This window comes from Diabrotica virgifera, chromosome 2, assembly GCF_917563875.1.
Source record: "Diabrotica virgifera virgifera chromosome 2, PGI_DIABVI_V3a".
In the NCBI taxonomy this organism is placed as follows: domain Eukaryota; kingdom Metazoa; phylum Arthropoda; class Insecta; order Coleoptera; family Chrysomelidae; genus Diabrotica; species Diabrotica virgifera.
The window spans coordinates 87,020,872-87,038,015 of NC_065444.1; the positions used below are offsets into that span (position 1 = coordinate 87,020,872).

Sequence of the window (17,144 nt, forward strand, 5' to 3'; positions counted from 1 at the left end):
TTTAACTTGCATTTTCCAACAAACATTTTCCAATAATTTGAAATGTTCCAATAATGAATCCGACCGACGATATATTTCAAAACAATATTTATTTCTTTTAAAATAATTTGTTACTATTGCGAAAAATAAAGGTTTTTATTGAAAATAAACAAATCGATAAGACAATCAGATAGTACAGCTCGGTACGGTATAGGTTAGGGCGTTCTGTCTAAAACCTATGCTAGGTAACAGGAAATAGGAAAGCTGAAAGATAAAGAAGGGAAAGTCGCCAAAATGTAATACCAGCTCGCCACGATCGTTTAATTGTCCAATCAGCTGGAAGACACCCAATCATTTCTCACCAGCAGCTCCAAAGGCAGCTTTTGGAAGCTACAGGTGTTACTGTTTCAGTTGAAACGATAAGAAGAAGAGTTCGTGCCAAGAAGTAGACAGCAGGAGACAGTTATGGATTCCCGAGTTATGCAGGCAGCACAAGATTGATCGTCTAAATTGGTGTCTTCAGCACCAAAACAGGAACAATGGCAATTGACAAAATGTGCTATTTTCAGAAAAAGTCAGGATTTGTGTAAAATCAGATGACCCACGAAATCGTGTACTTAGAGGTCGAGGAGAGACAATCAAGAACGAAAACTGTCAGATCTGTTCACAAATATAAAAGGGGAAGTGTAATGTTCTGGAGAGGAATTGTGATCCGTAAAAAAACTCATTTAATTTTCATCCAATCAACGTTAACTGGTCACAGGTATGTTGATAACCTGTAGTTAGGCTCTGGAGAGGTGCAACAGGAGAAAATTTAATTTTCATGCATTATAATGGACCTCCGTATACCATTAGAGTGACTAGAGACATCATTGAAGCAGAATGTATCCCTTGTTTGGAGTTGCCTGCTTGCTCACCCGAGCTTAACCCTATTGAGTATTTGTGGGATATGCTTAAAAGAAAAATTAGAGCTTTCCGGGAAAATCCACAAAACACCGCACGGCTGGTACAAGCTGCTCTTGAAGAATGGAGCAACCTACCACAACAAAATGTCGATAATTTGATTAGGAGCGTGCCCCCGCAAAATAAAGCTTGCATAAGGACTAGATGTGATAACACTGACTACCAAAAAACCAGTTTAAACATTATTAGTTTTACATTGAAATTGTTGTTGCTATTGACTTTAAAACAACTAGTTTCAATTTGTTGTTTGAATACTTTATTGTTTTATTTAATTAATATGGATTTGTGACTAAATTGCTTTATAATAAATATTCTTTGACTTCGTGTGTTCGTTTTCTTAAATCCGCACGAAATAATAAGAAATATCAGATGACTCCATATAAGTTTGGGTGTGTGTATTTTAATAAATAGATTTTCGATACACCAATTTACGTCGGCAAGAGAAATAGAAAGTATATAATAGTGAAAACAAAGGAGATCACGGTTGGTCCCCACGTTATCGTGAAATTATTAAATATATCAAAAATGAATAACCATTTTCAATTTCGTTGCAAAACGAAAATACAGCCCAACCATATTCTAGTCTAATCAGAGAGTGCAGCAAGCACCTCTACCGGTTTCGAAACTTATTAGTCTCTCATCAGGAGGCACATATGCTGCTCTGCCTGATCCAACCAAAACAAACCCCAGCGTGCAGTCCCGGATTGCAACGAACGAAATGGCATAGATGCCCTAGCGGCAACTGCTAGCAAAAAGACTAAGTTTTCACTCTAATGGCATATAAAACAACATAATGCTATTCTACATCCCACCAGAATGAAAACAATGGGAACCTTCTCGGGTTACACCTCCGAGGCTTCTACAATATGCAATCCATACGGATGCTGCGACTAAGGAAGATGAGGGAATTCTACAATTTACAATTCACGTTCCATCTGCTCAGCGCGGTAAAGTTCCAACGAGAATGGTTCCCTTCGTACTTAAATCAGAGTAAATGTAAATCAAAAATGAATAACCATTTTCAGTTTCGTTGCAAAACGAAAACACAGCCGAACCATATTCTAGTCCAATGAGAGAGTGCAGAAGCACCAATGTGCCTCCTGATGAGAGACTAATAAGTTTCGAAACCGGTAGAGGTGCTTGCTGCACTCTCTGATTAGACTAGAATATGGTTCGGCTGTATTTTAGTTTTGCAACGAAATTGAAAATGGTTATTCATTTTTGATTTACATTTACTCTGATTGGAGTACGAAGGGAACCATTCTCGTTGGAACTTTACCGCGCTGAGCATATGGGACGTGAATTGTAAATTGTAGAATTCCCTCATCTTCCTTAGTCTCAGCATCCGTCTGGCTTGCATATTGCAGAAGCCTCGGAGGTGTAGCCAGAGAAGGTTTCCATTGTTTTCATTCTGGTGGGGTGTAGAATAGCATTATGTTGTTTTATATGCCATTAGAGTGAAAACTTAGTCTTATTGTAGCAGTTGCCGCTAGGGCATCTATGCCATTTCGTTCGTTGCAATCCGGGACTGCACGCTGGGGTTTGTTTTGGTTGGATCAGGCAGAGCAGCATATGTGCCTCCTGATGAGAGACTAGTAAGTTTCGAAACCGGTAGAGGTTCTTGCTGCACTCTCTGATTAGACTAGAATATGGTTCGGCTGTATTTTCGTTTTGCAACGAAATTGAAAATGGTTAATTATTTTTGATTTACATTTACTCTGATTGGAGTACGAAGGGAACCATTCTCGTTGGAACTTTACCGCGCTGAGCAGATGGGACGTGAATTGTAAATTGTAGAATTCCCTCATCTCCCTTAGTCTCAGCATCCGTATGGCTTGCATATTGTAGAAGCCTCGGAGGTGTAACCAGAGAAGGTTCCCATTGTTTTCATTCTGGGGTGTAGAATAGCATTATGTTTTTTTATATGCCATTAGAGTGAAAACTTAGTCTTGTTGTAGCAGTTGCCGCTAGGGCATCTATGCCATTTCGTTCGTTGCAATCCGGGACTGCATGCTGGGGTTTGTTTTGGTTGGATCAGGGAGAGTAGCATATGTGCCTCCTGATGAGAGACTAATAAGTTTCGAAACCGGTAGAGGTGCTTGCTTCACTCTCTGATTGGACTAGAATATGGTTCGGCTGTATTTTCGTTTTGCAACGAAATTGAAAATGGTTATTCATTTTTGATTTACATTTACTCTGATTGGAGTACGAAGGGAACCATTCTCGTTGGAACTTTACCGCGCTGAGCAGATGGGACGTGAATTGTAAATTGTAGAATTCCCTTATCTCCCTTAGTCTCAGCATCCGTATGGCTTGCATATTGTAGAAGCCTCGGAGGTGTAACCAGAGAAGTTTCTCATTGTTTTCATTCTGGTGGGGTGTAGAATAAGCATTATGTTGTTTTATATGCCATTAGAGTGAAAACCTAGTCTTCTTAATTAATATATATTTTTTGATAAAATCGGTCGGACCATTCTGGCGCGCTTGGGTATAGAGGGTACACTACTAATGTCAGCTGTAAAATTTTTAGTAAATTGGTTATTTCACACAATGATAAAAATCCCAACACAACGTCGTAAGACCACTGACCGTACTAGCCGTTGGTACTCAGCTAGAGATGGAAGGGTCAGTTTCAGCTTCCGACTTTCTTTGAAGCGTGCTCATTTATCGCCAAATTTTGGAGCAATTGGAGCCGATCCAGGTTGGCCATAAAGAGAGAGTTCAATAAGCCATAAATAACAAATTCTGAGGGAAATAACGCCATTTCACATTGCGTTGGTTACCACCTTCAGTTTTTATATTTTTCTATTATATATTTTTTATGTCTCAATGCATGCCACGCTACGATCTGTTGGATCCTAGCTTTAGGCGAGACAATGAAGCATCAAAACTTTTTGCAGTTGGATGTATCTATTTGGGGTCGCTGAATACGAATATCCTGAAAGCGATAGTCTCGGAGATAACTGGTTCCCAGAATGAGCCTCGTCTGGAGATTTATGGAGATTCAGTACAAAATCAGTGCAAATTTATTACTCGGTAGTTTTAAGGGTCGCTGATCACGATTATCATGAAGACGATGCTCTCTAAGGTACCTGGTGCCCAAGACAAGCCTCGCCTCCTCGAGTTTTATACAAATTCGATACAAAATCAGTGGAAACTCATTATTTGGAGGATTTTGGGATCGCTGAATACTAATATCATGCCAGCAATGGTCTTTGAGGCATCTGGTGTCAAGGGAGAGCGACGTCTCCTGGAGTATTGTCAAAACTCGATAAGTGGCTACTGGGGGGTTTTTGTGGTCGCTTTATGAAAACTGCAGAAAATATGAAAACTGACTTGAGAAAAAAATTGATTTGAAAATAATATGGTTTCACAAGCTATGCGCAAAATCGCTTACCTTAAAATTGGTGTTCATTAGGATTTGGTAAACTTACAGACCCAAGGGTGACTACTTAATTCATCACCGCTCCCTTTTAATGGACTCCTTCTATGGAATTCGCAATGCACGTGGAACGATGCCGTCAACAATCACGAAAGGTTCGGAATTCGGAGTTGTTTCACCGTTGAATCCCGGAAGCGGAGTCGTAGAGTCGTACCTTCTGTCCTAAAGGTACTCAACGGAGCATGTCCATTTGTATATAATGCGCAAAGCGAATTTTGTGCTTGTGGGTGAGTAAAAATTGATATTGAGCATTTATGTAAATTAGAAGACACACAAGGTTATTTTGCATCATTTTTAAATAGGGCAGAGAACAGCCACTAAATATAATTATTAAATTATCTAAAACTTATTCTACCCGAAATAAATAAATATTAGAATGATAGTCACTATAAAAGAAAGAAATAAGGATTCCCGGACAGTCGCTGAAGACGAATATCATGATGGCAATGGTCTCCGAGGTACCTAGATGAGGGGACCCGTCTCTAGAAGTTTTATGAAAATTCGATAAAAACTAAAACAGTCCTGGGCACCAGGTGCCTCGGACACTATCTCATACATGATATTCGTTTTCAGCTACCCCAAAAACACCGGAGTAGTAATATTAAACTCATTTCCGTCAATTATTTCCGATTTACAAATTTATTATTTTTCCCCATTTCGAAAGGCACTTTGAAAAATACAGTTTTATTCAATAATGCAATTTTCATTTCGAGATCACCACTTTAGTTCACAAAGTTTTAAGATCCATCCTACTGCAAAAAAATTGGTATATTTTGTGCTTTTTACTGCTTCATCGCCTTGCCTGTGGATGTTTTAACAACAAAATAAATTTGTCAAACGTTTGTTGAAAGTTCATAGTATTTGTTATCAATAGTAACAAATTTTTATTTTTGGTAGATGTGTATGAAAAATCAATGAAATGTTCTACTTTTGAAGTACTGATAAAAATATTAAACCGATAGAATATTTTTGATTCACAGAAGTGTTTAAATTATAGCCAAGGCTGTAGTCAGATATTGCACATTTTACAACAAAAATATTAAATGTGATATAGTATATTGTACAACAAGTGAGAAAAAAGACGAATTTCTCCACGTGGCGAGTGCCGCAAATGAAGCGAGGGAGAAATATGTCATTATCTCATGTGTTGTACACTATTCTTTTTCTATAGATGCGGTTTTGTCAAGAGTTCAAACTTCAAAATTAAATAATTTATGTGCTTTAAGTATATAATATGCATACATTGAAATAAAATACATATACATACATGTAGGTGTTTAATATTCTTAAAATTATATACATTATTTATTTAAAATTCTAATTAAAGGTTATTTTTGAACAGTTTTGAAACGTAATTCCTGGTAAGTTTTGCTTCAACACATTTTTTTTGACAATATTAATTGTGTTTGTATTTTGCATGTTACCACGGAAACGGCGATCATATAATGGAAAACCGTAGGACAACTCGTGAGAAAAAATATTTCTCACTGCAATGGCCGACTTTGCTCACTGCATGAGAAATTTTTCGTTTTGAATGTATGTAAGTAGTGAGAGAAGTTGCATATTGTATAGCATCCATAGAAAAAAGATTTATAGAAGATGGGCATATTGAATTTGTTCAATACAGTACCTATTCGGCAAAATAGACAGCACCGAATGTAAATATTGTATTTTTTTTTAATTTACATATTCCACATGTTTGAAATATGAACCATTGTGGCATAAGCAAATCTCATAACTTTTAGCAGATTATCTAAGATATTTATAAAGAGTATTTTTTGGAGTTATTGAAAAAAAGCTATTATCTTTTGTCATACTTCACCAATAAATGTTGGCAGAGTTTCTGACCTGAATACTGTTTCATTCGGCATGCCCCATATGCGTGCATCAGGTTTTATCAAATCGGGTGAGTGAGCTAACTAATCGAAGTATGTTCCAGTAGAAATGGCTATATTTGTATATAGAAAAATGCTGACTGTATAGCTGAATGGTTCACATGAAAGCTAACAGTAATTGGATGCCGTTCTTCAAAAAATAGGGACAAATAACCCTATGCACAGACACAACACACCAAATGGTAACTCGTTCACTGTGGAGTTTCTCTACAATGTTCTCAAAAAATCAGGATCTTCGTACACTCGACTCAACAATAATTGTCTAAAGTATACTTCTATGGTAAGATTCTTTAACGTTTAGTCTTTGTCCGATATGAATGGGGAAATGATGACCACCAAGAGATTTAAATAGTCGACGTATAGCTTCTTCTTTTGGTGCCTATTCGTTTCTAATATTGTTGCGATCATTCGGGCTATAATTGTTGTATTGACTGATTTTTTAAATAGATTAGTTGTTGTGATTTTCTCAGGTTTTTTAACCATGATATTCTACTTCTCCCAATTCCTTGCTTTGCGAATACTTTGTCGTGAAGAATTTCCTACGAAGAATACAGTAATCTGTATTCAGTGCCGTTTCTTATTATGTGTCCAAGATATTCTAACTTTAACTAACTAATCTAACTCCTTTTAATCTTATACATCACCTCTCTTTCTTTTTCCATTTTTCGCAGTACGGTCGCGTTGGTTATCTTCTCCGTCCATGATATCCTTACGATTCGCCTGTATAGCCACATCTGAAAGGCTTTGAACAGAAAGACATGTACATATATGTATGTATCACTGATATTCATTTCATACGCATTACGTCCAAGACTTCGTTTTGGCTTTGACTTTGGCATTGACTTTCGACATCTTGTCGATAAGAAGATCTTATCGAAAACGCGTTATTGATTATTGTTGGTAAAAAATATTTTTAGACGACCGGAAGACCCCTGCGTTGATAGAACAGGTTACCAGTGTTACGAAATTTCTCAACGATTGCTAACATTACACTTTTACTGGAGACCGCCTTTTTAAGGGAAAATGTCACAAAATGGACGCAAAATGTCGCCTGTCAAAATTTTTAATGTGTTTTAAATGTATTAACTTTTTTCGAATCCTGAGAAAACTAGTAAGTATTTTTGAAAAATTTAAACGCACAATGAAAAATTTCGATATTACCGACGGCCAAAAGTCCTTTAGAATAAATAGAAAGTTATTTTAGAACGAAATATTTGCAATTAACAATCGCCCTAAATTTTCTCTTTTATTTTCGCCCCTGTAACTTTTTAAAATAAACATTATAGAATTTTTGAGGGACTTTCGGCCCTAAGTAATAATGTAATCTTTCATTTTGCGTCTAAATTTTTAAAAAATATTTTTTAGTTTTCTCAGGATTCGGAAAAAAATGAATACATTTAAAATACATTATAAATTTTGACAAGCGACATTTTGCGTCTATGCCCTTAAACAATTAAACTTGGAATTCGTATATTTCCTTAAGAGGGGAAATAATGCCTTATATAATGCCGATCTTCTTAGTTGTGAAAACTATTTTTATGGCGGTTTTAATACAAGAACACTCACTGGCGAAGCGTCCATGTAACCACTGTTACCATTGGTAACAGTTAAAAATCTTGCAAATAAATATGTATTTTATGACGATGAATAATTCCATTTATTATTTTATTTTATTTTTACCAATAGAAATATATTATTATATTATGTGTTAATAGTACCTAATTCAGTAAATAGCCAGACACACGAAAATATTGGCGAGTTTATGTGACTCAGTTGCACTTTATTATATTCTGTTACCAGTCTCATTTGTGGTGACAATGAATGGTTATCTCGCTATCGCTCGGGCGGCTCGGGACCGGCTAGTGTGAAAATTTTAAAGGAGCGATGGGCGTAAGCGCGCTGTTTATATCAGTAGGGCTGTTACCAGATTTAAATTTGCTAACAGTACCTTTAATAAAAAGTGTGCGTGCAGTTCACCATGGATGAGTGTCGCTGCGTAATCGATCAACTACTTGAAAAGTAATTCTGATTGAAAAATAAAATGAGATTATTGAAAATGAAAGACCTATTTTAAACAATTTAAAAAAGGAATTTAAAAAATTAGCTCGATATTTTAAATTTAGTTGGTACAGTGAAAATCCTTGGTTATGTGGTTGCAAGAAAAATAGACTGTATTGTTAGCCATGTCTTCTGGTTTTTACAGAAAAATGGGTGGACCAAGTTCACGATTTAAATAGTTTAAGAGTTTTAAAAAAGAGACATGAAATTTCTCCGTTACCTACATGTAAGATGTATACCCAATTTGATTCAGTTTGGCAAAACAAAAATCAAAAGTTCTCTTAACCAAGCATTTAAAGCAAATATTGCTAAACATAATGAGTTTGTTAAAAAAATAGATAGGTACTCGTATATCCTTAGCTCACTTAGAATATATATGTACCGTATGTTTTTTGGCCGAACAAGAATTACCGTTTCGTGGTCATTTTGAGGGCGACGGCTCTGACATTCGAGGCAATTACAGGGAATTGTTAACATTAATTGCCAAAAAAGATCAAAAATTTTGCCAACATCTAGAAACATCAACTGTTTTTTCGAGAGTTTCAAGTGATATACAAAATGATATTATTGAAGCTATATGTATATACATTTAGCCATATCTTCATTTTTTTAATTAAGATTTTTTGCATCTGGTTTTGGTAACACTTTAGAAAAAGTCACGCGTCGCCACTGAGAACACTTAATAATAACTAGGGGCCGGTTGATCGTACGCTAATCAAAAATGATCCTTATCAAATATTTAATTACTGTCACCAACTGTCAATGTCAACTTTGTTTGGGTTGCTGAAAACCTAATTATAGATTACAATTATGAAATTAGTTAATCAATTATGTTAATAATTATTGTTATGTTAATTGATTAACTAATCTCATAATTATAACCAATTATGTTTTCAGCAACCCAATCAAAGTTGACATTGACAGTTGGTGACAGTAATTAAATATTTGATAGTGATCATTGTTGATTAGCGTTCGAACAACCGGCCCTAGGACTAGGACAGTTAAACACAAATAAACCCAATCAAGTAAATACATGCGCGCAATGTCACAGTCATCTTTTCGGTACTTTTTATTTCGGGGAATAATAGTCACAAATAAATGATAAATCGGCATTTTTATACTCGGTTTAAACATTGTTGGCAAAACTGTTATGACACAGCTGATAATTTCCAACGACTTCGTCCTCATACTTTTCTCTGTTGGCATAAATACATGTTCATCCTCCGTGTTATTGCTCAATTTCAACGATTATCTTCTTCTTCTTCTTTTTGTATAGACATGACTCTGTTTTTTTAATGTGCCTCTAGTAAGTTTTCGTTCCATCGTTTTCGTGGCCTTCCCACTGATCGTCTTCCCATTGAGGAACAGTATCTCGCTGTCCTGACTACTCTATTTGTTGTCATTCGCCTTATGTAGTCATTCCATTCTATTCTTCTGTTTCTTACCCAGTTATTAATGTTATCCACCTTGCATTTCGGTCGTATATCTGTACTTCTAGCTCTGTCCCATAGAGTCTTACCATCGATTTTTCGAAGGGTTTTCATCTCCGCTGTTTCGAGCAATATTTTTGTCCTCTTTGTGTCGAGTCGTGTTTCTGCCGCGTATGTCATTATTGGTCTGATGACTATTTTGTAAATTCTGCCTTTCATTTCTTTTCCGATATTTTTATTTCTCCATCTTGTGTCATTCAGGTAACCTGGGCTCTGTTTGTAGACTCGAGACACCAATCGAATATAATAAACGTCCGCACCAGAAGAGGGGCAAATGCGGATTCTGATCACTACCTGGTCGAAAGTAGAGTAAGGGCTAGAATTTCAAACATCAAAAAGGAAAGAGGCTCTAAACATGAACGATACAAGGTAGAAGGACTCAAAGAAACAAACAAAAATAAAGAGTATAAAGAAAAGATAAGCATCAAACTAGAAAACAGACCAAAACATGAAAACCCAAATAAGGAGTGGGAAGAGTGCAGAGAAATCATAAAAGAGACAGCTAAAGAAGTGTTAGGCATAGAAGGTAAAGAAAGAAGAACAAGAACGAATGACTGGTTTGACGAAGAATGTCAGATTATAACAGACAGAAAAAACAGAGCATATTTACTGATGCAACAGGGGCACAGAACCCGACAAGCAGACGAAGAATATAAACAACTACGCAGAGAAGAAAAGAAAACTCACCGAAGAAAAAAGAGAGAATATATGAACAAAGAACTTCAGGAACTGCAAGAACTAAGTAGATCGACAGAGACAAGAAAATTTTATCAGAAACTGAACAAAAGCAGAAAAGACTTCAAACCGAGAACGACGATGTGTAGAGATAAGGAAGGTAATATATTGACAGAACAGCAAGAGATACTAAGAAGATGGACAGAACATTTTACGGAAAAGCTTGAAGGAGATGGGAGTGAGACGAACCCTGATATACCATTAGACCAAGCAGACAACAGAGAAAAGAGTCCACCAACAATAGCCGAGATTAGAACAGCAGTAGACAAATTAAAGAACAATAAATCACCGGGATCGGATCAAGTAGCATCGGAATTACTGAAGGAAGGAGGAGACGCACTACAGAAAACAATACATGTATTGATAACAAAGATATGGTCAAATAAACAGCTACCAGCGGAGTGGAATAGTGGTATTATTGTACCATTACATAAAAAAGGGAATCAGTTAGAATGTGGCAACTACCGTGGAATCACGCTGCTGAATGCAGCATACAAAATAATGTCCAACGTCATTTATGAAAGACTTAGACCACACGCTGAAAAAATAGTTGGCAGGTACCAAAGTGGCTTCTGTAGACAGAAGTCAACAATAGACCAGATATTTGTTCTGCGACAGATCCTTGAAAAAACAAGGGAACATAACATCGACACACATCATCTCTTCATAGACTTCGAAAGCGCATATGACAATATAAACCGAGAATTCTTAATAAAAGCAATGAAAGAATTTAATATACCAACACAACTAATAGAACTGATAAAAGAATCTCTAAAAGTAGAAAGTAAAATCCGGATACAAAACGAACTAACGGAAACAATAGATGTGAAAAAGGGACTACGCCAGGGAGACGCTCTATCATGCATCTTGTTCAACATTGTACTCGAGAAAATAATGAGGGACACAACAGTCAATACTCGAGGAACAATAATTAATAAAAGCGTGCAAATACTAGCATTTGCAGATGATGTTGACATAATCGCAAGATCAAGAAGAGAAATGATAGAGGCATTCAATCAAATAGAACGAGCTGCACAAAATAGTGGCCTGAAAATCAACCAGAACAAAACAAAATATATGCAGGTAAGTAAAAACACAGAAATAAGGCAGCCACAAAATATAACAATAGGAGAATACAACATTGAGGGGGTAAACAACTTTACATACTTGGGATCCCTAGTCACATCTGATAATAACGTAGCAGAGGAAGTGAAGAGGCGAATATTTATTGCCAATAAAAGTTATCATGGCTTAATTCGGCAACTAAGATCAGACAACGTCGCAAGGAAAACAAAATGACAAATATACAAAACCCTAATAAGACCGGTACTCACATACGGTTCAGAAACCTGGACACTCACTAAAAGAGAGGAAACATTGCTAGCCACCTTTGAAAGAAAAATCCTGCGACACATATATAAGGGCACAAAAGAAAATGGAATTTGGCGAAGAAGGTACAACTTTGAACTATACGAAATATACCAGGATCCAGATATCATAACATTCATTAAAATAGGACGGCTGCGTTGGATGGGACATGTAGAAAGAATGGAAGAAGGCGAAATACCAAACAAAATATTCAAACAGATGCCAGTAGGAAAAAGAACAAGAGGAAGACCGAAGCTGAGATATTTAGAACAAATAGAAAATGATATAAAAACCTTAAAAATAAAAAACTGGAGGAAAAAAGCACGAAACACATCAGAGTGGAGAAGAATCCTGGAACAGACCAAGACCCAGAAAGGGCTGTCGAGCCAATTATGATGATGATGATCTTGTGTCATTCAGGTAACCTGGGCTCTGTTTGCTCTTTCACTTGATCTTCCACTTCTGTTTCGAGCCTTCCATTGTTAGATAGTGTGATGACTAGGTATTTAAACTCCCATCACTTTTTCTATTATCTGACCTTGCAGCTCCAATTAACATCTTATTACAACGATTATCTGGAAAACGTTTTTGTTGGGTTTCCCATAGATGGTTTTTTATAAGATGATTCATCTGTTGCTATTATTACTGTTTTATTTATGTGCTGGTTTCATTTTTTTAACCTTGCATATCTTAATTCACCCGATTTTGCGCATGTGTTTTACATCTTCATTTCGTACTCTTTCACTTATAGTTTTATTTGTCATTCTACCTAGTATTCTACCGCTAACGCAACTTTGGGATGAATTCATAGTATAGATTCTATTTCTTGGGTTTAAGGTATATAGTATAAAAGGAAGTTAGCTGGTCCAGTGTTACGCTTCAGCCGCCTATTATTATCCCTGGTTTTATCCAATGTACTCATTTTTTTCCGACTGAATCACACTGGGGCCAGTAGATATCTAAAAATATCTAGACGTTCTCTGCATGGAAGTCAGACATCCTACCTCCTGAGCTATCAGGCCCATTAGCTACCTATTACTTTCATTTTTATTATTTCCAATAGGATTTGTGTTACATTCACAGTTCGAGTTCCATCAGTTCATGAGATTACAGGTCTGAACACAGTTATATATTAATACTGCTTTTCTCAACATAATGTTCCACCCCGTAAAGAGGTGTAGGATTGTGTTACAGAGGGAGCACCTTTTACCGGAACAACCACAACGAGCAGGAAATGGTTTTGATAACTGGTGCTTATCTCACTGGTATTAAGACACCTAACTCTCACTTATGGCTGCACTTGCCAGACCCCGGGCAGCTGCATTTGTTTGCAGGCTAAATTAAGTGAGAGTAGGCAAATATGGCGAGAATTTCACTTCAGTCTCATTTCATTGCAGTCTCCTATTTACTTGCCAACAGCTTCGAGTGGAAGAGCTAGTAAATGTTACGGCACCATTTTATTCTGAGGTAAGAAAATGTATCTTAGAGACGGAGGAACTATTTAGAAATAGTCAATGGCATAAAGATTTAGAAAGCCCCAGGATGACTACCAGATTAAAGATACCCGAGGATATCCCTGCTACAACTAGCATGGCAATGGGTCTTGTTCTTAACGTGCCCTATCAAGTCCCCTTGACGTTGGCGATTAACATGGCGAAACTGTCTTTGTCTCGAGCTATTCTAAATAGGTGTTCTGCTTTCTTTATTCCTGTCCACTCCCGGATATTCTTCAACCAAGAGGCCTGCTTTCTACGAATTCCTCTGCGTCCTTCGATTTTACCCATCACAATAAGTTGAAGAATATTATACCGGTCTCCCCTTACTACGTGTCCAAAATAGGCCATCTTTCTATATTTGATGTTATCAAGCAGCTCGCGGGTAGCATTTGCTCTCTTAAGGACTGCCACATTTGTCAGCATAGACGTCCATGGTATTTTTAGAATACGTCTGTGCAGCCACATTTCAAAGGCCTCCAAACGGTTAATGGTGGATATTTTTAATGTCCATGCTTCGACACCATACAAGAGGACTGACCAAATGTAGCATTTAATCATGCGCTTTCGAAGTTGAAGTTGCAAGGTATCATTACAGAAGAATGACCTCATTTTTAAAAATGTCGTGCGGGCTATCTCGATTCTACATTTTATCTCTTTATCTGGATCTAGTTGTTCAGTAATATGGCAACCAAGATATTTAAAACTGGGTACTCTTTGAATCATATGACCATCAACATATAACCGTGAATCTTGATGGGCCAAACGGCTAAATACCATGTACTTTGTTTTTGAACAGTTTATATTTAGGCCAAAATCTCTTCCCACTCTGTCAATGGCATTTAAAAGGTGTTGTAATCCATTCATATCATCACTTAAAATAACTGTATCGTCTGCATATCTGATTGTATTTATCAGAATTCCATTAACCTTCACACCCCATTCCAAATTATGCAGCGCTTCCTTAAATATTCTATCTGAATACAAATTGAACAACAGTGGGGACAGTATACAACCCTGTCTGACGCCTCTTTGTATTTTGCATATTTCTGTTGATTTTCCATTTATGCAAGCTGTCGCTGTTTGACGCCAGTATAATTTTTCTATGATTCGTACATCTTGACTATCAACTCCTTTATCCTTTAGTATTTTAATTAATTTGTGATGTTGTACTCGATCAAAGGCCTTCTCATAGTCAATAAATACAGCAAAGACGTCTTTCCTTTGATCTCGACATTTCTGCAATAACACATTTAGTGCAAAGAGTGCGTCCCGGGTTCCCAGTCCATTTCTGAAGCCAAATTGTGTTTCATCCTGGTCTTCTTCACATTTATCTCTGATTCTACTGTGGATGATACGTAGAAAGATTTTCAAGGTGTGCCTCATAAGGCTTATCATTCTATAGTCGCTACAGTTTTTCGGACGTTGTTTTTTTGGTAGGGTTATGAATTCGGACTTTAACCAATCTTCAGGGATATCACCAGTGGAATAAACATCATTGAAAAGTTTGACTAGTATTCCAATGGCAATGGGTACCAAATACAAAAGAGTTACTAATCACGAGAATTGGAGCTCAAGATCCGGCATGGGAAGAGAGAATAAGGACTTTTAGGTTGTTACCATATTGATACGTAAACCGTAAACAGCAGGTATCAGACTTGTAAAATACATAATGTTCTTTAAAAAATGAGATTAAAATAAATATACTAGGAGTAAGCAAAACATGTTGGCAAAACAAAACTTAGGAGGCTTTCCAACAAGCTTCAGTACGTTATACTACATACTCTGAAATCACTGCCAATTAGCATAGACCTGAAGTCGTCATTATTATTAATAAAGAACTGGATGAAGCAGTAGACGGTTTTTAAAACAGGACATAAATCATTAAAATTAATACATCTCACACCAAACTTAATGGTTTATTTACCACCAAGAGATGTAGTAGACGTTGCAATAAAAACGTTCTATTAACATATTGATGATGCTGGGGAAGACAACTAGTAACAGAAAAATTATACCCACTGTTTGGGTGTGTGTGTGTGTGTGTGTGTTATGACTAACTCTGAAATCATTAAATTAAAAGATGTAATAGAGCACATAGGACAAGATAGATTGATTAAATTTGGAGATGCATAAATGCTATATCATAAAAAGAGTTATATACAATATATCTAGGTATATACATTTTTAACAGTCTAACAAAAACGACTATACAAAGTGACGAATGTACAAATATTGGTGAAGGTTAGTACATCACTAGAATCAATAGACTGAATAAACAACATTGTTATACCGTTGCTGTTGTTTGTACAATCATAATTAAATATCCTATTAGACAATAATTATTTTACTTACTTAATTACAAAAACACTTAAATGATTAAACGAAAACGGACTCTCTGCTTGATTGACTTTATCTGACTGTTATTTCTTGTAACAATGTATGGTATAAATTTGATAAGTAGTGGCTATCTCACAGACCAGTACAAGAGAATTAAAATGGTTTATGTATACTGTTGTTATCTCTTGGATATAACCTTCTTAGCGCATGTTTGACCCCTTCGTTTAAAAATTTAACAGAGTGAGACATTTAGTGGGATAAAGTAATTAAAATTATGGTTTAATTATGGTAATTAAATAAATATTGGGATATTAATAGAGATACAGATACTATCAGAATATGTAAAAAAAAGAGTGTTAAAAAGGGTGCTGAAGCGCAATATGTGATGCCGATCACTTAGTGATGTCAACAGGATAATCGGGATCAGGTCAAACAGGATCCTACTCAAATCCTATCTTACCTCCAAGTTTGTAAGCCCACGACATTCCGCAACATCAACATCAGGTTAAAAAACTAAAAAATACACAATAATTCAATATTTTTAAAAAATTTATCGAATGCCAGTAAACATGACCCCCACGGAGGTGGGGTGGGGAACTATTTTAAAATCTTAAATAGCAGCCCCATTTTTTTTATGCAGATTCGGATTCTTTATGTAAAAATCAATAACATTTTTTCGAATTGTGAATAGATGGCGCTATAATCGCAAAAAACGATTGTTGGAAATGGAAAACTAATTTCAAAAATGAAAATTCCCCCACTTTATTGAAAACTTTACTTAACTTTTTTTGGTTTTAGGATTTAATCTTCACAACACAACAGGCCCCCATACTATAGGAAATAGATCAGTAGGGAAGTACAGGAAAACAAACTTAATTGTGATTGTGATACATACAAAGCAGCACAAACAGCTAAAGGCAAGAAAGAAAAAATAAAAGTTGAAGTTTTCTTGTCTCAAATATTGCAATTACGACGCCTGAAGAGATTCAAAGTAGTGGACCTAGCAAGAAGATTCGAATAATCTGTGATAACTAAACTTATTTTAATTTGTTTTAATTTAATTTATGTAAAGAGGGTGATCACTGGATCTCCCTCTACAGGTCAAATTTTCAATTTTTGTCAAATAATTTACCTATTGTTCTTAGTTGAGGACAGATTGTAAATATTACATTAAAAAAATATTGCAGTAAATTTCATAAACCACTAATGTGGCTTCATACATATTATTCTATTAAAGTACAAAATATTATCATTAACTACGACGTCAGTTTTTTGAAAGAATTTTTAATTTCAAATTGTCTTAAAATTTCTCATTGTCAAAAAATCACAAAAGCCAGTTTATAATTTTGGAAAACTACTGGTCGTCAGGCGACCCAGTGTT

At 36.0% G+C, this 17,144-nt stretch overlaps 1 protein-coding gene across 4 annotated transcripts in view; it reads right to left on the reverse strand.

Annotated features, from left to right (window-relative positions):
• The window catches only part of LOC114331820 (protein peste), a 195,705-nt gene that overhangs the window by 80,235 nt on the left and 98,326 nt on the right, over positions 1-17,144 (reverse strand). Inside the window, exon 1 of one of the 4 annotated variants that reach the window (XM_050643845.1) lies at positions 15,779-15,938. The exons of the other annotated variants lie outside the window; for them this stretch is intronic. The gene's annotated coding sequence lies outside the window, so the exon portion shown is untranslated. Of the gene's footprint in view, positions 1-15,778; positions 15,939-17,144 lie in introns of those variants that run through there. 4 annotated transcript variants of the gene reach the window in all.